Raw genomic sequence first — 21,096 nt, 5'->3', positions numbered from 1 at the left:
TGGGACATCACAACAACAGGCTCTATGGGAAATTGCAGCCTCTCCGTGTGCAGCAGGATGTGGTTGGCTCATCCCCTTGACTTGTGCGCCAGTTCATTGGGATTGACATCATCCGTGTCGTGAAGGGGGGGTCCAGCGTATGTCCCACATGTTCTGTCAACTGACCTGTGAGTCTGTTCACATGGATGCATTTCCCTTTGTGTGTATATGTGGAATAAAGGTGTTCAGCACAATTCAAAGTGCCTCATCTCTGTCACTGCAGCTCTCTTGCCAGTTTGCATGCGTCATCTATGGCATACTTGTCAAATATTGAGCATATGTTTATGTGTACTTCGGCAACATGCATGCAGTTCTTCATGGCTAATAATATCTATTGTGCATGAAGTCCCTGGTTGTGTATGTATTTGTGCAGGTTGCTCCACACAACGGGACGTGAACACATGCTGATGGTGTGTCTCCTGTGCGCAGCTCCGCATTTTGTTGCCTGACCCTGTGACCGTCATTTTTGGTGATTGGTCATACATTTTCTCGTAGTGACCCATGAGTTACCTGACACTCCTTCCTTTACATACACCTGTTGCACTGTGCCTTTCTGACCTCCTTGTCTTTGTGTGCTACTTTTTGCCTAGTTTCTCACCCCTTCCGCCTGCTGCTGCGTCACCTGCGGCACCGCCCCGCCGAGTGCCATGATTCTGCAACTCACACGCCTCCAAAATGCTCCTCCCTTCCCCCCTCCACCCATTTTAATGCAGCCAGCAGCTTGTCTGTGCCACTGTTGCGCCAACGCCGTGCCAAAGGCAGGACCGTCTGCGCCTGCAAAGTGATCAGTGCCCAAGCCTCTGGTCTTTGCATGACCCACATCACACAACAGGCTCATGCTGCAGCCAACCTCCAAGCAATGTCCTCCACACAATCATCCGCCTGCTATCAGGCAATCCCTAAGCACACACACAACACCTTTGCATGCTGAGTGTGCAACTCAAACTGCCTAAACAGCGCTGCCCAGCCTACCAGACCCTGTCAGAAAAACCAGGTCATGTGCCTCCTACTCCACACCCGCTCCGTCCACCAGCATGCCATTGGACTCTGTTACCTCCTCAACACAACAGGCCCACACATCATCTTCATGACAGTAACCTGGACATAAGCATCCTCAGCACACAACTTCTTCATTGCCATCTCAAACGGATCCAAGATCACCCGCAGGGACGGCACCTAGAATCCCGGAGGATGAATTGCAATTTATTCACAAGTACACCCTCAGTCACAAATCCAGGTTTGCAGCAACTCCCTGACAACCCTCAGAGTAACACTCATCTACAGATATCCAGGCCTACATCCACAATTGCGCTAAGCCATCAACACGTACATCTGCACGCACACCCTCACCTCCACAGGCTACATGTGGCTGGGGGCCAGTAACTTCTGGCTGGAGGAGAACCACACCAACATCCATCATTGGTCCATCAACATTTTAATCGACGTCTACGACAAGCAACACACTGCCCCACACCCTGCTAACGATCCCCCAAAGATGCTTGATGTAAGACACCACAGACAAGCTGTGTGGGACACTCAAAACAACACCAACGCAACACCCTGAAACCTCACGCACTGGATCAGCAACTGATCCAACAATCTTGCCACATTGACGGACTTTCCTGTGAAGCACAACAATAGTTAAGGCACCTGGGACAAGGCAGACCTACTGGACTCCTACAGACATAGCCGGACTCTTGTGCACACCTTGCAACACAAAGAGCCATCATTTACCTTACAGGCCTGGAAAAGACCACACACAGCCATCACCATATCATCAGAAAGGACAAGTGGAGATCCTTCAGATAGTGCTAAGACACCAAAACACACGATATCAAGGAGCTCATCAGCATTGTGAGTGAACTGACAGCAGATCTACATCCAAGACACCCCACCCTTGCAAGGCAGATCACATCCCTTGCAACTTTGTACCACTGCTAGCTCATGGCCATAAACAACAGCCTTGGCACACAGAGGCAGACAGCACTATTATCCGCAGGACAGACCCCCCTCAGGTTCTGGACTCCCGTCAGCAGCAAGTACACCACCTGGCTCATGTGCACCATCCACTCTGGCTCTCCATCAGGCCCCTTCCCACACATCTCAACCACATCATTCCCCATCCTTGAAGCCCACGTCCAGCGCGCACTGAATGTCTCCTTTGAGTTAGCCACATTCCATGGGTGCTGGAGGCATGCAGAGACCCAGGCCCTTCTTAAACAACGGACGGCAATACCGCAGGATCTCCTGGTACATCACCCTGCTTCCCTACCCAGAAATTGTCATCCGGAAGACACTCAACAAGCAACTGACAAATTTCCTCCACGCAACCAGCTCCAGGCAACCGGCACCAGACCATATTCCACAGTAATCACACCACTGCAACCGTCATCATTGCCACCACCAACGACAACTTTGCCCTGCTCAACAATGGTGAGCCCACCCCCCTTGACCTCTCAACGGCATTGTACACCATGTGCTACCACACTGTCAGCTCACACATCTCCAACACTGGTATCCAAAGGAGGGCCCAGGATTCAATCAGAAAGTAGCTCATCAGCAAGGCCCAGGGAGTCTGCCTCCACCCTGCAGCATGTAGTACACTGGGGTCATGTGGCACATGCCCCAGTGCTCTTCTCTCAGCATGACGATCTTCAATGTCTCCATGACCCCCCTCTCCACCATCACATGCGCACACGACCTCATCATCATCTCGTATGCCATTCACACCCAGCGGCTCCTCAAACTCACCAAAGAGCCAGACATTGCCAGATCCAAACTTCAAGAAGGCATGAGATCCGTTAACGAATGGCTGAACATCAGCCACCTGAGGCTGGACTTGGACAGGCCTGAGGTCATCATCTGAGGATTCTCCCCTTATGGCTGTGTCAACTCCTTGTGTCCCACTGGTCTGGGCACCGCACCAGCACCCAGTGGCCACGCACGCAAGCTGGTGTTCATCATGGACCCATCGCTGACAATTACCATGCAACTCACCACCATCTGTACCTCATGCTGCAACGCCCTCCGCATGCTGCAAATGATCCACAGATAGATCCACTACAAGGCAAGGCAGACCGTCCCCCAGGTCCACGACACCAGCCAGCTCAACTACAGCACCTGCCTCTACGTAGAAACAACAGCAAAACTGCAGGAGAACTTGTCCACATCCAGGGTGCATCCGCACACCTCATCTTCAACATCCCCAGCCACAGCCACATCACCGTCCACCTAAGATAGCTAGAATGGCTCACTGTCTGCTGCAGGATCACCTTCAGACTCCTCAACCACACTCAGGAGGCAGTCCACAACCCCAGACCCAAAACAAACCTTGGACGTCTGTCATCCAACACCCTGTTGACCCAACTCCATGCAGCCCACCTTGCCCTGGCCACCATTCATCACATCCACATAAACACTGCATGCAGGAGATAGTTCTCACATCTCGCCAAACAGACCTGGGACTCCCTCCCCGGGCACATCAACATGACCTCTACACCTTCATGATACTCTTCCAAATTGGTCTGTCTGAGCAGTATTGCAAGCCCCCCCTCAGCAGCTTGAGGCCATCACGGGTGAGTATTGGGCTCCATGTCTGTATTTGGTGATACATTGAGACACGTGTGTCCTCGACCGGACTCAGATCCAAGTATATGGATGGCTGGAGTTAGTTCCACACTCAGGCATACTTTGACATATCCCCACACGTAAGTTGTGGACTCATGCTAAATGACTGCAACATAAAATTTCACGTATTAATTATTTAATTAGAGCTCTGTGGCGTGATTTGTGCACTGAAAAAGGTGCAATGCAGGGACCATAGAATCCAAAGTTCACAAGGGGAGATGGGATCCTTGCCATTTGAAGTCATCAGAGTCCAGACCACAGTGTTTGGCATCATTAGTCAGACTGTTACCAGCAGGTCCATGTGGCAGATGATGTCAGTCAATGAGGTGATGCTGTCGCACATGAAGGCCAGGTGCCAGGCCAGGTGACCTGGGAGATGTGGATGGTCCGCTGCCTCTCACGGTCTTTTCCGTGGACGACCCACCTTCCTCGGGGACCCTCAGATGCAGGCCTTGACGATGCTTGGGACGTTCCGTTGGACGAATCCTCCTCCTCCTCCTCCTTCCTCCCTGTGGCTGGTGGTGGTTTTCGCCTGGTGGCACAGGGAGGGTTGCCCATGTTGTCGGCGATCCGACGGAGTGAATGGCTTATGTTCCATTGCACCGCCAGGAGCTCAGCCAGTCTTGCCTCCATCCGTCCTTGGTGTTCTTGTTGCCTGGCGTGTTGCTCGGCCTGCTGGTTCTTGATCTCTGTGAGGGTCACCACTACCTGGCTGATCTCCCTGGTGTCACGCAGGTATGCCTCCATGATGTTATGTATGTGTGACATACCGGTCCCTTCAGCTGGTTGGTCAGGTTCTCGCCTCCGCCTGCCTCCACTCCCACCACCCCTGCCCACACGAGCCTGGCCTGCCGTTGTGGGCACATTGGGTCTACGGGACCCCCGAGGGATGGCAGTGGCAGTGTTGTCTGCCTCCTCCTGGGTGCCCGGCGCTCCTTGTCCCTCCTGGTCAGACTGGCTCAGTTGTTCACTGCGGGCAGGGCTCCTCGGTGTCTCCTGGGATGTGGCAGGAATGGGGGTGGTGGTTGGCACAGATGGTCCTGAACCAGGTTCTGCAGGGGCTTGGACACCAGAGGGTCCAGGTCGGTCGGGGTCATCCACGGAATGTTGAGAGGCATCGCTGCCGGTGGGATCAGGTTCCTCCCGGGCTGGGTACTGTGAATCTTCACCCCCATTGTTGGGGATAGATTCATCACGTTGCCCTGTGTGTGAGAGACAGACAATGTTAATGCTGTTTCATGCAACATGCATGTATCATACACATTCAAGTTGGCACTGTTCCTCCAGGTAGTTGTATGTGTCTAGCATTCTCCTCAATGTTCACTTGTGGATGGGTATGTTGCGGGGGACAGATTGATATGTTCTCCTGAGTCTTTGACATGTAGATTTTTGGCTTGGATGCTTCTTTGGCTATGTATTGGTTTTGTTGTGTTACATGTCCATTGTGACAGTGGGTAAATCCATTGCCTGTCCCGGGGGTGTCTGCTTGTGTAAGGGGTGTGTGTGACAGGGCCTGCTGGTGGGTGTAGTGTGATTTGGCACTGGGGCTCCCAGGTGATGTAGCTGTCCCCCCATGGAGCATGCTGCCATGACAGTGAGTGTGAGTTCCTCTCCTAGATATCTGACCTTGTTGTCTAGGTGTTTGTGTTTGCACTGGTCACAGGAGGGCCTTGAGCTGCCTACACCCGGGCCAAGTGTGAGCTATCTTGTCAGTACTTTCCCAATCCCTGTGCATTGCGCATGGTGCATGGGTATGTACCTGGGCCATATGGGATGAGGGCAATTGTGTCTGATTTGGAGTTCAACAATGTGTTTTGTGCCACCCACCCTCCCAGCATACTGGACATCCATTCTTGGGTTGCTGCTTCATGTAGCATGGGACATAGCATGGCCTTGCTTTCTCAATGGAGCATACACATGTTAGTGGCATTAGCGTTATTTTTTACTGTGGTTCTGGCCGGTGAGGGCTTGGGGGTAGTTGTGTGCATTTTGTGTAGTTGGGGTGTGGATGCCATTACCCCCATGTTACCTAAGTTGTTTGTGTACTCACCAGGCTCTGGAAGTCCTTGCAGTCCATGTACTCCCACCGGCGGAAGCAGGGCCATCACCTTCTCCTCCCAGGGATAGAAATGTACTGGTCTGCGGGGCGCACCACCTCCAGTGATTTTGCTCTGGGCGTAGTCATCATTCATTTTGCGCTTGACCGCCCTCCGCAGATCGTACCACCTGGCTTGGCATTCATTCCTGGTCCTTCTGATGGGTGCAACAGCATTCACCCTATCTACAATCCTCTGCCACAGGCGTGATTTTTCAGCTATGCTGGTCTGTCTGACCAATGTTCCAAACAGCTGTGGCTCGACTCTGATGACTTCATTGACAAGGATCTCCAGCTCCTCCCTTGTGAACTTTGGATTCTTGTCTGTGGGCATGGTGTGGGGTGAGGGTGTGGATGGTTGTGGGTGTGTGGGTCTGAATGTGACGGTGTGGGTGTGAATGTGAAGAGGGGGTATGTGTGAAGGCGGTTGTGTGACGGTGTATATGTTAAGGTGGATGGGTGCAGTTGTTGATGTGTGCTCTCTAGCTGCAGTGAGTCTGTTGCAAAGGCTCATGGTTTGTGTGTGTGGGCCCTTTTTATTGGTCCATTTGTGGGGGGCCTCAGTTTGAATTTTTGGTGGGTGTGTTATAAGGGGTGGTTGTGAGTTTGCCCCTCTGTTTGCCTGTTTGGATGTGTCCAGGTCAGTCATTTCCATTTTTAGTGCACTGTAGATGTGTTTTGTGGTGTTGTGCGAGTCGAATAGACCCTCCTTTTGCTGTTTTACAGTGTCCGTGGTTCAGTACGGTACAGGGGTACGAGTCGTACAGGCACACACCCCCATGCGTTGTGTATGTATGGTGCGTACATGGCCATTGCATATGTACGGTGCGTACACCGCCATTGCTATGTATGATGCGTACACTGCCATTGCATATGTATGGTGTGTACACCGCCATTGCATATGTACGGTGCGTACAACGCCATTGCTATGTACGGTGCGTACACCGCCATTGCATATGTACGGTGCGTACACTGCCATTGCTATGTACGGTGCGTACACCGCCATTGCTATGTACGGTGCGTACTACAACATTGGTGCGTACAACAACATTGCATATGTACACCGCGTACACCACCATTGCTATGTACGGTGCGTACACCGCCATTGCTATGTACGGTGCATACTACAACATTGGTGCGTTCAACAACATTGCATATGTACGGTGCATACACCGCCATTGCGTATGTACGGTGCGTAATACAACATTGGTGCATACAACAACATTGCGTATGTACGGTGCGTACACGACATTGCATATGTACAAGTCATTCCCCGTGTACGGGACGTTTTCCGTACGATTCGTAAATCGGAAAGCCGGTCCGGATCGTACTTGTACGCCCGGACTGTCTTTTTACGATTCGTACGGAAAAGTGTCCGGTTCCGTCTCGTACAACTTTTCCCGGTACAATTCGTACGGATCGGGCCAATCCGTATGTACTTTTTCCCGTACGAATCGTACTTCACGGGTCGGATGTGACTTGTACGATTCGTACGGAAAAAAATACGGATACGAGTCGTGCGGGAAAAATCCAGGATCGGAATCGGCCTCATAGTCTCTTGTCTGGGTCGCAGTAATGTCATAAAAATGAATGTCATCCCATGGGCCATATATCTTTTTCCAGTCCCTGCCTACTCAGATCCCCCAAGATTATACCACTCGCTTACAGCAGGACCTTCGCTCCTTTATCCAGAATGGGAAGCAGCTAAGGATCTGTAACTCTTCCCTGATGCGGCCTAGAGAAAGTGGTGACTGGTCTGCCCAAATATTCTCTAGAACTATTAGGCCGCCCACTTACATCTCTTGAGTGGTCCGCTTGTTTGAGAAAAATGGGTTCCACATGGATCTAGCAATGGCCTGCCGGCCCCTCAGGGTTCTACCATGGCTATGCTAGCAAGCTCTACAGCAGCTCTAGGTACGCATGTGTGTATATATATATATATATATATTATCTACTGGCGGTCGCCAGTAGATAGTTATAGTTAGGACCGAGTTCCCATAGGAAATCAGAAAAATCTATTTTGAATAACTTTGGCGTCGGTTGACTTATCTTCGTGAAATTTTCAAAACTAATGGGGCGCTCCTCTCAGCTCCTACCCTGAAAGTCTCGGGGTGATTCATCAAGCGGGGGCTGAGAAAAAAGGGGGGTCCCAAAACACGTTTTCCCCATGCATTTTCCCATAGGACCTTTAGTCGAAGGTACAGCCCGAACGGCTGAACAGAATTACTTGAAATTTGGCAAAGAGGTAGTCCTCAGGTCAGGCATGTGCCTTTTGCATATATGGTGTCAATCTGTTCAGTAGTTCCTGAGAAAATTGCAGTTAAAAGTACATAAATATTATCTATATGCGCGCACCGTGCGCGCACCAAATGTGCACGAGCGTAATTCTGATTGGTGGTTAGATGTCAGTCAACATTCGAATCGGTCGAAATCAGGAAGTGTCGGATGCCATTTTGTGTGTGGCAGTGAAAAAGAAAGGTGGAGAACGTGAAAAGAGGGCAGGGTAGAGAGTTCCTGACCCCCGAGCCTTTGTCAGGGGGTCCCTGAAGGACCCCGAAGGGTGAAAAAAAACATTTTATTATTTTTTCAAAAAATCGCGGGGTGCGCGCACGGTGCACGCACCCCCCACCCGACATTTTGAGTTTTAGAGGCAGAAGAGAGCTAAAAACACAAGTGGAGGACGTCAAAAGGGGGCAGGGTAGAGAGTCCCTGACCCCCTAGGCCTTCTCAGGGGGGACCATGAAAGACCCCTAAGGTCCCCCCTAAAAATTTTTATAAATATTGCTATGTGCGCACACGGTGCGCGCACGGTGCGCGCACGGTGCGCGCACGGCGGCAAAAAATTCATTAAAAAAATAGAATAAAAAATCAAGTTTAAGTGTTTAGATGTTGGTTGGCTCTAAAAAGAGCCGTTGTGTTCATTGAGTGTTTTTTTGTACCTACAAGTAAGTAGCGATGCAGAGTCTAAAGTTCAAGAGGAAGACTCTGTTCCCTTCATCTGTGAAATGAACACCGTCTCCTCTATAAATGCCTTGCATGTTGTAACGCAAGTTGTTGTGGTATATAGAACCCATACCATAGTCTCTGAAGAAAGCAGAAACAGACTTATTGACGTGCTTTTTTGCTTTCTCAAACTGCGGACAATATTGGTTGGACCAGTTCCACTTTTGCCTTTGGCATATATTAGAATATACAAAGGTAGTTTGTAGAAAAAGTGACATCAATTGCACAAAGGTGTCCTTAACAAGCATTTCCAGACCTACCCCAGTTAAAGTGCCTAGGTCATTTCCACCATAGTGCACAATTATAAGGTCAGGATGTGGGAGATGTAGAAAGGATTTCAACAAAGGCATTAATTGGTGCCACTTTAACCCTCTCTGACCAATCCATTTAATGTCTACATTTGGCAAAGCAAGGTCTTTCACAATACCTCTTTTTTCTGCATACTTTTCACTCCAGTAGACATAGCTATGACCTACAATCCACACTGTGAACATCTTTCAAGGAGATCTGGATGCACTCAGAAGGTGTCTTTCAGTAGAATGGCAATATGAAAAGAAAGATAGTTGTAAAATGGAGGCTTACATACTTTTTTTTAATAAAAAGAGCTCATTGGCTGTTTCAGACCATTCAACACTAAAAAATAGGCTGTATGTTTAAATGTTTAAAAGCATGTTTTGTATTGGTTCAGAAAAATGTGTTCCCACAGAAGATTACTTTGGATATGCTGTTAGGTTTGAAAAGTCAAGCACTCTTGCTCTTTGGATTAGAAACATTGTGTGCTGAACTTCTGACCTCTCTGCTCACACCAGTGTTCCATGATCTGTTGCTATGGTAGCAGGCAGAAGTCATGTTGGGGTTAGGAATCATTTGGAAAGGGTTGAAATTTCCAACCAATAGAAATGTGTGTTTCCATTTTAAAAAATGTGGGAAGCAATGTGATTTGAAGTTAACATGTATATGTGTGAAAAAAGACAGAGAAATTTTGCCATTTAGTGGTTTTGGTGAGAGGAGTACAGCTCATAGATTCTGGCTCTGATAATCTGCTGTGTGAGTGGCACATTTCTTTCTCAACTAACTACTTTTAAAGGTGAGTTATGAATTTGATAGGGGATGTATGTGGTGTATTTTGATATAAATAATAGAAATGTGTTTCTTCTTTTAAAGTTGTGCTTTACATTTTATGTTTTGGAAGATATTTAACTGCCTTGAACTTGTAAGATATTATGGAGTATGTCTTCACCATAAGTTAAGGTGTACTGGTATCACCCAGGAATACTATTTTGTGCCTAGAATCACATCATGAGTCTGTGTGTACGCAGGAATTGTTGTCAGAGATTTAATTTGTGTTGCTCTTGTTCTGTAAGACTTGCATTCGTAGGAAAGGGGCAGCTTGTTTTCTTGAACTGTGATGGTTAGCATTCAGCAGAAATCACTATCTCACAGATGAGAGGCAAATGCTAACACATTTGAAAACAACAGGGTAGATTTTCCTTCCACTCCTGCAATGGGTGAGGTAGTTCCTACATGTTCAAAACTCCAATTAACCCTTACCACAGGTGATCTTACATACATCTCTGCAGACTTCATGCAGTTGTGCAAGTGTCCGTGCAGATCTCTCTTGCACCTGACAATACACAGTCTCCAGAAACACACTCTTAGCACACAGCCAGCTGCTTCTCCTGCACTCCCATGCTTACTATTCAGCACTGTGTGGTATTTCAGATAGCAGTGTGTAACGCTAACACATTCAACGTCACCAAAGCTCATTTCCTTTGCTCTAGTCTAATCACTCACCCAGGTTCCACATGCTCATGGTCTCAAGTAGCTGTTAGGACATGTGCTCTTTTCTGCCTCTCTAAACTATAAGGAAAATGTGTCAGGCTGTTACTGTAATTATCACTTGCTCTACCACAGTAGTAAATGTGCTTTGAAATTGCCAATCAAATATAGTTTTCTGCCTAGAATCACACCATGAGTCTGTGTGCACACAGGAATTGTTGTCAGAGATTTAATTCGTGTTGCTCTTGTTCTGTAAGACTTGCACTCGTAGGAAAGGGGCAGCTTGTTTTCTAGAACTGTGATGGTTAGCATTCAGCAGAAATCACTATCTCACATATGAGAGGCAAATGCTAACACATTTGAAAACAACAGGGTAGATTTTCCTTCCACTCCTGCAATGGGTGAGGTAGTTCCTACATGTTCAAAACTCCAATTAACCCTTACCACAGGTGATCTTACATACATCTCTGCAGACTTCATGCAGTTGTGCAAGTGTCCGTGCAGATCTCTCTTGCACCTGACAATACACAGTCTCCAGAAACACACTCTTAGCACACAGCCAGCTGCTTCTCCTGCACTCCCATGCTTACTATTCAGCACTGTGTGGTATTTCATATAGCAGTGTGTAACGCTAACACATTCAACATCACCAATGCTCATTTCCTTTGCTCTAGTCTAATCACTCACCCAGGTTCCACATGCTCATGGTCTCAAGTAGCTGTTAGGACATGTGCTCTTTTCTGCCTCTCTAAACTATAAGGAAAATGTATCAGGCTGTTACAGTAATTATCACTGCTCTACCACAGTAGTAAATGTGCTTTGAAATTGCCAATCAAATATCGTTTTCTGCCTAGAATCACACCATGAGTCTGTGTGCACACAGGAATTGTTGTCAGAGATTTAATTTGTGTTGCTCTTGTTCTGTAAGACTTGCACTCATAGGAAAGGGGCAGCTTGTTTTCTTGAACTGTGATGGTTAGCATTCAGCACAAATCACTATCTCACAGATGAGAGGCAAATGCTAACACGTTTGAAAACAACAGGGTAGTTTTTCCTTCCACTCCTGCAATGGGTGAGGTAGTTCCTACATGTTCAAAACTCCAATTAACCCTTACCACAGGTGATCTTACATACATCTCTGCAGTCTTCATGCAGTTGTGTAAGCGTCCATGCAGATCTCTCTTGCACCTGACAATACACAGTCTCCAGAAACACACTCTTAGCACAGAGGCAGCTGTTTCTCCTACACTCCCATGCTTACTATTCAGCACTGTGTGGTATTTCATATAGCAGTGTGTAATGCTAACACATTCAACATCACCAAGGCTCATTTCCTTTGCTCTAGTCCAATCACTCACCCAGGTTCCACATGCTCATGGTCTCAAGTAGCTGTTAGGACATGTGCTCTTTTCTGCCTCTCTAAAGTATAAGGAAAATGTGTCAGGCTGTTACTGTAATTATCACTTGCTCTACCACAGTAGTAAATGTACTTTGAAATTGCCAATCAAATATCGTTTTCTGCCTAGAATCACACCATGAGTCTGTGTGCACACAGGAATTGTTGTCAGATTTAATTTGTGTTGCTCTTGTTCTGTAAGACTTGCACTCGTAGGAAAGAGGCAGCTTGTTTTCTTGAACTGTGATGGTTAGCATACAGCACACATCACCATCTCACAGATGAGAGGCAAATGCTAACACATTTGAAAACAACAGGGTAGATTTTCCTTCCACTCCTGCAATGGGTGAGGTAGTTCCTACATGTTCATAAGCCCAATTAACCCTTACCACAGGTGATCTTACATACATATCTGAAGTCTTCATGCAGTTGTGCAAGCGTCCATGCAGATCTCTCGCACCTGACAATACACAGGCTCCAGAAACACACTCTTAGCACACAGGCAGCTGCTTCTCCTGCACTCCCATGCTTACTATTCAGCACTGTGTGGTATTTCAGATATCAGTGTGTAACGCTAACACATTCAACATCACCAAGGCTCATTTCGTTTGCTCTAGTCTAATCACTCACCCAGGTTCCACATGCTCATGGTCTCAAGTAGCTGTTAGGACATGTGCTCTTTTCTGCCTCTCTAAACTATAAGGAAAATGTGTCAGGCTGTTACTGTAATTATCACTTGCTCTACCACAGTAGTAAATGTGCTTTGAAATTGCCAATCAAATATAGTTTTCTGCCTAGAATCACACCATGAGTCTGTGTGCACACAGGAATTGTTGTCAGAGATTTAATTTGTGTTGCTCGTGTTCTGTAAGACTTGCACTCGTAGGAAAGGGGCAGCTTGTTTTATTGAACTGTGATGGTTAGCATACAGCACACATCACCATCTCACAGATGAGAGGCAAATGCTAACACATTTGAAAACAACAGGGTAGATTTTCCTTCCACTCCTGCAATGGGTGAGGTAGTTCCTACATGTTCATAAGCCCAATTAACCCTTACCACAGGTGATCCTACATACATCTCTGCAGTCTTCATGCAGTTGTGCAAGCGTCCATGCAGATCTCTCTTGCACCTGACAATACACAGTCTCCAGAAACACACTCTTAGCACACAGCCAGCTGCTTCTCCTGCACTCCCATGCTTACTATTCAGCACTGTGTGGTATTTCAGATAGCAGTGTGTAACGCTAACACATTCAACATCACCAAGGCTCATTTCCTTTGCTCTAGTCCAATCACTCACCCAGGTTCCACATGCTCATGGTCTCAAGTAGCTGTTAGGACATGTGCTCTTTTCTGCCTCTCTAAACTATAAGGAAAATGTGTCAGGCTGTTACTGTAATTATCACTTGCTCTACCACAGTAGTAAATGTACTTTGAAATTGCCAATCAAATATAGTATTCTGCCTAGAATCACACCATGAGTCTGTGTGCACACAGGAATTGTTGTCAGAGATTTAATTTGTGTTGCTCTTGTTCTGTAAGACTTGCACTCGTAGGAAAGGGGCAGCTTGTTTTCTTGAACTGTGATGGTTAACATTCAGCAGAAATCACTATCTCACAGATGAGAGGCAAATGCTAACACATTTGAAAACAACAGGGTAGATTTTCCTTCCACTCCTGCAATGGGTGAGGTAGTTCCTACATGTTCAAAACTCCAATTAACCCTTACCACAGGTGATCTTACATACATCTCTGCAGACTTCATGCAGTTGTGCAAGTGTCCGTGCAGATCTCTCTTGCACCTGACAATACACAGTCTCCAGAAACACACTCTTAGCACACAGCCAGCTGCTTCTCCTGCACTCCCATGCTTACTATTCAGCACTGTGTGGTATTTCATATAGCAGTGTGTAACGCTAACACATTCAACATCACCAAAGCTCATTTCCTTTGCTCTAGTCTAATCACTCACCCAGGTTCCACATGCTCATGGTCTCAAGTAGCTGTTAGGACATGTGCTCTTTTCTGCCTCTCTAAACTATAAGGAAAATGTATCAGGCTGTTACAGTAATTATCACTGCTCTACCACAGTAGTAAATGTGCGTTGAAATTGCCAATCAAATATCGTTTTCTGGCTAGAATCACACCATGAGTCTGTGTGCACACAGGAATTGTTGTCAGAGATTTAATTTGTGTTGCTCTTGTTCTGTAAGACTTGCACTCATAGGAAAGGGGCAGCCTGTTTTCTTGAACTGTGATGGTCAGCATTCAGCACAAATCACTATCTCACAGATGAGAGGCAAATGCTAACACGTTTGAAAACAACAGGGTAGTTTTTCCTTCCACTCCTGCAATGGGTGAGGTAGTTCCTACATGTTCAAAACTCCAATTAACCCTTACCACAGGTGATCTTACATACATCTCTGCAGTCTTCATGCAGTTGTGTAAGCGTCCATGCAGATCTCTCTTGCACCTGACAATACACAGTCTCCAGAAACACACTCTTAGCACACAGGCAGCTGTTTCTCCTGCACTCCCATGCTTACTATTCAGCACTGTGAGGTATTTCAGATAGCAGTGTGTAACACTAACACATTCAACATCACCAAGGCTCATTTCCTTTGCTCTAGTCCAATCACTCACCCAGGTTCCACATGCTCATGGTCTCAAGTAGCTGTTAGGACATGTGCTCTTTTCTGCCTCTCTAAAGTATAAGGAAAATGTGTCAGGCTGTTACTGTAATTATCACTTGCTCTACCACAGTAGTAAATGTACTTTGAAATTGTCAATCAAATATCGTTTTCTGCCTAGAATCACACCATGAGTCTGTGTGCACACAGGAATTGTTGTCAGATTTAATTTGTGTTGCTCTTGTTCTGTAAGACTTGCACTCGTAGGAAAGAGGCAGCTTGTTTTCTTGAACTGTGATGGTTAGCATACAGCACACATCACCATCTCACAGATGAGAGGCAAATGCTAACACATTTGAAAACAACAGGGTAGATTTTCCTTCCACTCCTGCAATGGGTGAGGTAGTTCCTACATGTTCATAAGCCCAATTAACCCTTACCACAGGTGATCTTACATACATATCTGCAGTCTTCATGCAGTTGTGCAAGCGTCCATGCAGATCTCTCACACCTGACAATACACAGTCTCCAGAAACACACTCTTAGCACACAGGCAGCTGCTTCTCCTGCACTCCCATGCTTACTATTCAGCACTGTGTGGTATTTCAGATAGCAGTGTGTAACGCCAACACATTCAACATCACCAAGGCTCATTTCGTTTGCTCTAGTCTAATCACTCACCCAGGTTCCACATGCTCATGGTCTCAAGTAGCTGTTAGGACATGTGCTCTTTTCTGCCTCTCTAAACTATAAGGAAAATGTGTCAGGCTGTTACTGTAATTATCACTTGCTCTACCACAGTAGTAAATGTGCTTTGAAATTGCCAATCAAATATAGTTTTCTGCCTAGAATCACACCATGAGTCTGTGTGCACACAGGAATTGTTGTCAGAGATTTAATTCGTGTTGCTCGTGTTCTGTAAGACTTGCACTCGTAGGAAAGGGGCAGCTTGTTTTATTGAACTGTGATGGTTAGCATACAGCACACATCACCATCTCACAGATGAGAGGCAAATGCTAACACATTTGAAAACAACAGGGTAGTTTTTCCTTCCACTCCTGCAATGGGTGAGGTAGTTCCTACATGTTCATAAGCCGAATTAACCCTTACCACAGGTGATCCTACATACATCTCTGCAGTCTTCATGCAGTTGTGCAAGCGTCCATGCAGATCTCTCTTGCACCTGACAATACACAGTCTCCAGAAACACACTCTTAGCACACAGCCAGCTGCTTCTCCTGCACTCCCATGCTTACTATTCAGCACTGTGTGGTATTTCAGATAGCAGTGTGTAACGCTAACACATTCAACATCACCAAGGCTCATTTCCTTTGCTCTAGTCCAATCACTCACCCAGGTTCCACATGCTCATGGTCTCAAGTAGCTGTTAGGACATGTGCTCTTTTCTGCCTCTCTAAAGTATAAGGAAAATGTGTCAGGCTGTTACTGTAATTATCACTTGCTCTACCACAGTAGTAAATGTACTTTGAAGCCCGAACTGCCAAGCCATGTCTTCCCTGGACCGGAATCAAGCATCCTAGGACCGGTCTCTGGCTATCAGCCGTCATCAGCCAGGATAGCTTGACTCCAGTGGCGTAGTGAGCACGGGACCCACGTCTGGGCATACCCATCCCACTTAGGGCGAAAAGCGTTACAACAAACAAATGATGGACGGAATGCTGACAATGCAGACATTCTCCCCCAGTCAAGAGATCTGGGTTAAATCCATCGTTCTTTTGCCCACTATGCCACCCCAGTTCAGACATGGCCATATGCAAATCAGTCTTGACCCTGTGCCTCATGGGAAAAGTCCAGCCTGAACTGCCAAGCCATGTCTTCCCTGGACCGGAATCAAGCATCCTAGGACCGGTTTCTGGCTATCAGCCGTCATCAGCCAGGATAGCTTGACTCCAGTGGCGTAGTGAGCACGGGACCCACGTCTGGGCATACCCATCCCACTTAGGGCGAAAAGCGTTACAACAAACAAATGATGGACACCATGAGTCTGTCTGCACACAGGAATTGTTGTCAGAGATTTAATTCGTGTTGCTCTTGTTCTGTAAAACTTGCACTCGTAGGAAAGGGGCAGCTCATATGATAGGATTTGAAAAGCTAAAAAAAAATATAGTAATATATTTAAATTACATAAAGGTATTTTTTTTTTTAGTTTCCTTTAGGTATTGCTGAACAACACTGAAATAAATTAAACATGCCTATAAAATCAAGAAAAAGAAAAGAACAGCAAAAACATCTATATTTGAAGACAACTGGACAAAAGAAATTAGTTGAAGAACCTCATGTTGGAAAAAAGAAAAAGTCTTCTGGTTAGCAGACTAAGGATTTTTAAAAAAATATCCTCAAACATAGAAAAAATGTACAAACTATATCCACTGCAAATAGTGTTTCAAGAAGAAAACAACAAGACAATAGAAAGAGATTACTAAATGCTAATGAACAATCAAAAGCAAGAAAGAATGACTTAAAAAGAAAAACAGAATTTCAAAACATTCGTAATGTTTCAGAGAAGAGTGGTGTTCAATTTGCTAAAGGATGTGAAAAAATATAGGAAGAAAGCAATGTTTTATAAGAAAAAGAAACATATTGAATCAATTGTTGCAAAGGCTTTGGAATTAAAAAGAAAACTATTCATTTTAATTTTGAACAGGATCCATACATTAGATAAAATAATCAACGTAATGAAGTCAAAAAGCAAAAGGAAAAGAGTAGTGAAAAAAAATTACTTTTGTAATGTGTTCTTAGAAGAATGGAAGCATAGTTCAAGTACTGAACCATTTTTTAATGAAGAGAGTTATCTTCAAAGTAATAGTTTGCTGCATGCAGTTGACACCAGTGGTCGAAGTTATGAAGTTAAAGATGGTTGTGTAATGGAAAAGGAGAAAATGGTTCCAAGAAATGGGGAAGAAGTGTTAGCTGATGAGGTTATGGAGAAACGTCCTAAAGCCCCAGTGTACACTTGTAATTGTAGTAGTATTTGTACTGTACGACAAGAATCTATTGATAAATTACGTGACTTTCTAAGAGAATATAGTAAAAAATAGTGTTAAACAGAAGATTAAGGTGCTTCAAAGACTAGATCCATGCAGAGTGAGAAAGAATACTGGTTTGCAAGGACATTCTCTGGCTTGTCTTTCTAGGAAAGTTTGTCAAAGTGTTTTTCACCATTTTAGGATGCTGGCAGTACATCATACTGAAATTAGAAAGTTTGTGAGAAGATTGTATTTTGCTAAAAGTCCAGCACTAAAGTTAAATGAGTTGAATAGTGCTCTGTTGCGTGGATCTGTATCAGATGTAGAGAAGGTTACTGATGATATTCAGTTTTGTTACTTTGGTCCAGAACAAGAAAGTGCAGGAAATGACACAGTTATTGAAGAAAATGTGGAAGAGAATGTAGAACCCACTGTTAGTAAAAATTTTGAAGATCAAATGCCAAAATTTACTATCATCTCTAATGAAAGACCAAATATTACTTGTATTTGTTGCCGGAGAAGCCATTATAAAACTCAAACAAGGAATGTTGATCTCTATAAAAAAAGTGAAAAAGAAAATAATTATGAGTGGAAGGATTTTGCTACATATTTGTGTCTGGAAAATTGTTTTGATTTGGGTGAAGATCAGCGTATTTGTAAATACTGTTATAACAAGTTAGAAGAAAATAAAATGCCAGCTAGAGCTGTACATAATAATTTAGAATTGGTTGATAGTCCTGCAGAACTTAGTGATTTAAATACGTATGAGTCTATACTCATTCAATGTGTCCATCCATTTCAGACTATAGTTCGTATGGAGCCCAAAACAGGTAAATTACCTCCTTTAGATTTACAAATAGGTTTAAAAGGAAAAGTTGTCTTTTTGCCAATAGATTTGAAAAAAAATATTGAAACAATTGATGCAGATAGTTTGGAAACTGAACCATTAGTTATTCTGGTTAATGGTGTACCTACAAAGAATAAGAAAATTTGGCAGGAGCTAGTAGATGTACGAAAAGTACAAAGAGCAAATTTATATTTGAAAAGAAATATTAAGTACTATGAATCAATTTATATGGATGAAGATGAAGAAGTTTTACTAGCAGACACAGGAATACCAACTGGGCAAATTGAAAAAGTGGATAAGTCAAAAGAAGAAGAAATTTATGAACATTTCAGCATACATCCTCTTCATTCTAAAGAAGTTATGGGAAACACTATTGATCTGTTTCAGATGAAAAAAGCAAAAGGAACTCCCGTGAGTGTATGGGAGGAGAGCTTGGAAGCTCGTTGTTTTCCCCAGCTGTTTCCTACAGGAAAAGGTGGACGATATGATGAACGTCCAGTACAGATTCCTGCTTCTGAGTATCGGACTACAAGATTATATGCAGAAGATCCAAGATTTCGTCAAAGTATTCCTTATTTGATCCATCTTTTATTTGAAAGTGACTTGTCTGCACTATCTTATGCAGTAAATCACATTTTAAAAACTGGAGTACATCTACATAATGTGTCTGCAAAGGATTTTATGAACAAAGTGCAACAGCGAGATGATCATTTGGAATCTCAATTGATTAATCTGATGGCTTATTAGCATGGAACTAATGAATATTGGTACCGACGCCATGGAGAATTGAAATGTATGTTACGGAATTTAGGAACTCCTACATGGTTCCTTACCCTAAGCTGTGCTGAGTACGCTTGGGATGATTTACTGGATTTTATTCGAGAGGCAAATTCAAATATTGAAAACATCCAATACAAGACAGCAGGAGAATTGTGCTCATTGGATCCGGTTAATGTTTGCAGATATTTCAATCATAGATTTGAGGCTATGATGTCCTTCATCTGCAATAAAAAAAATCCACCTCTTGGAGAAGTTGTGGATTTCTTTTGGAGAAAAGAGTACCAAGCAAGAGGTGCTCCTTATATTCATATGCTGTTGTGGATCAAGGATGCCCCACAATTTGGAACAGATTCTGATGATGCAGTTTTATCTTTCATTGAAGAATATGCAACATGTGCTATACCTAAAAGCACAGAAGAAAAAAACTTAAAAGAGCAAGTTTTACGTTTCCAAAGTCATCGGTGTGGAAAATACTGTCGACGAAAGTACAAGAGTAAAGATAAATTCTACACAAAATGTCAATTTGGATTTCCACGACCTGTTCTTTCAAAAGGAAGAGTAAACAGTTTTATGTCAGCTGTGCGACATACCGTTACAAGAAAATCTCCGAAAAATACCTACAACCTAAGAAGAAAAGAAGAGTCAAAATATATAAATGACTACAACCCAGTCATTTTATCCATGTGGAATGCTAACATGGATATTCAGTATGTAGCTGACAATTCTATTGCTGTTGCTCGGTATGTCACATCTTACATCACTAAATCTGAGAAAACGGAATTGAAAGAAATGTGGGAAGAGATTTCTCACGAGAAGACTGTCAGTAAAAAGCTATACAGTTTCAGTTTAAAGATGTTATCGCATCGAGAAATTGCATCTGCAAGTCTGTACTCCAAATCCAGAAGAATAATTTGGGTAAGTTTAGGCCTCATCAGGTACTGAAATCTATTCGAGAAATTGAATATTTAGCAGAGAACGAACCAGAAAGTATTGACATTTTGAAAACAAATATGTTGGACACATATTACCCAAACAGAAGTCATCATCTTGAGAACATGTGTCTCTATGAAGTGCTGCAGAACTACATTTTTACACGGAATTCCACAGAAGACATCAACAATAGAAAATATAAAGTCATTGGTGAGGAAGGATGTTTGGTGAAACAAACAAAAGGAAGTTTGATTAATCACAGGAAGCTGAGTTGCAATACTACTGACAAAAAGGAATTTTACTACTTAGCACTTTTACAGCTGTTTAAACCATGGCGTTCAGAGGATGAATTACTTGGAGATTTTCAGAGCTATGAAGATTCCTTTAATGCATGTAAAGATAGCATAGAATGCAGTACTTTCACAAATTATGTACAAATGTTAAATGAAGAAATTGAACAAGAAGCTACAATTGCACCTGAAGTAGCTAGAGACAGTTCTCAAAACAGTCAAAGTTCTGGTACGCTCAGTCAAGATCCCCTAGGACAACCAATCGTAGAAAATGAAGCTGCAATAGCCATGACTGAAGTGGAAACAGCTATGAATCAAGCTCAGGAAGATTTAATAGACTTACCAAATGTGGAACAACAACTGAATGATGAACAACAACAAATTTATGAAGAAGTCACAAAACAAATTGATCATGGATTACTACATGAAAATAAAGAGTGCTCATGCACATCATTTGAACCAATCAGAATGTATGTGAGTGGACAAGCTGGAACTGGAAAAAGTTTCTTAATTAAAGTAATTAGAAGCTACCTACAGAAAAAAACGTATTCAACTTTGTCTTGTGTTGTTACTGCTCCAACTGGGTTAGCAGCATATAACATAAAAGGAATTACCTTACATCGTTTGCTAATGTTACCAGTAGAGCATGAGAACAAAATAGAATACCACAAGCTAACAGGAGAAGCATGTT

The sequence above is a fragment of the Triturus cristatus genome, chromosome 1_1 (genome assembly GCF_964204655.1).
Source record: "Triturus cristatus chromosome 1_1, aTriCri1.1, whole genome shotgun sequence".
Taxonomy (NCBI): Eukaryota; Metazoa; Chordata; class Amphibia; order Caudata; family Salamandridae; genus Triturus; species Triturus cristatus.
This window is presented reverse-complemented; position numbering follows the sequence as displayed.